We start from the raw sequence: 453 nt of genomic DNA on the forward strand, positions 1-453 counted from the left end.
ATTAAATAGGGATTCCAGGCCAGATGTGGTGGCCTGGCTTTCCCTTTGACATGTAACTTCTAGAGTGGAACAGTCCCTGGTGATGAAGGGAAGAGACACTTGAGTAGCGACAGGAATGACCTCCGGGAGCTCCGCACACCCTAATTGGCCCCTGGCAGTGTGAAAACGCTTCCTCTCCCAGGCTTCAATTCTCGGGCAGAAGAAACCCTCAGCTGGATTTACTTTAAGGTTCTGACCCCAAAATAACCTCCAAAATTCATTAGCCCTGTGTCCTGGAGACAGCACTCCTGAATTTCACACACTTTCTCAATATGTAAGAATTGTACTCTGAATACGTCAACATTGTGAATGCAAAACAAACCTCATGTCTAAAAAACACGCCCAAGAAAACTGCAGTTACAACCTCAGAAAGCAACCCCTCCACCCAAAACATGTGCATATGGATCCCCAGCT

This window comes from Piliocolobus tephrosceles, chromosome 21, assembly GCF_002776525.5.
Source record: "Piliocolobus tephrosceles isolate RC106 chromosome 21, ASM277652v3, whole genome shotgun sequence".
In the NCBI taxonomy this organism is placed as follows: Eukaryota; Metazoa; Chordata; class Mammalia; order Primates; family Cercopithecidae; genus Piliocolobus; species Piliocolobus tephrosceles.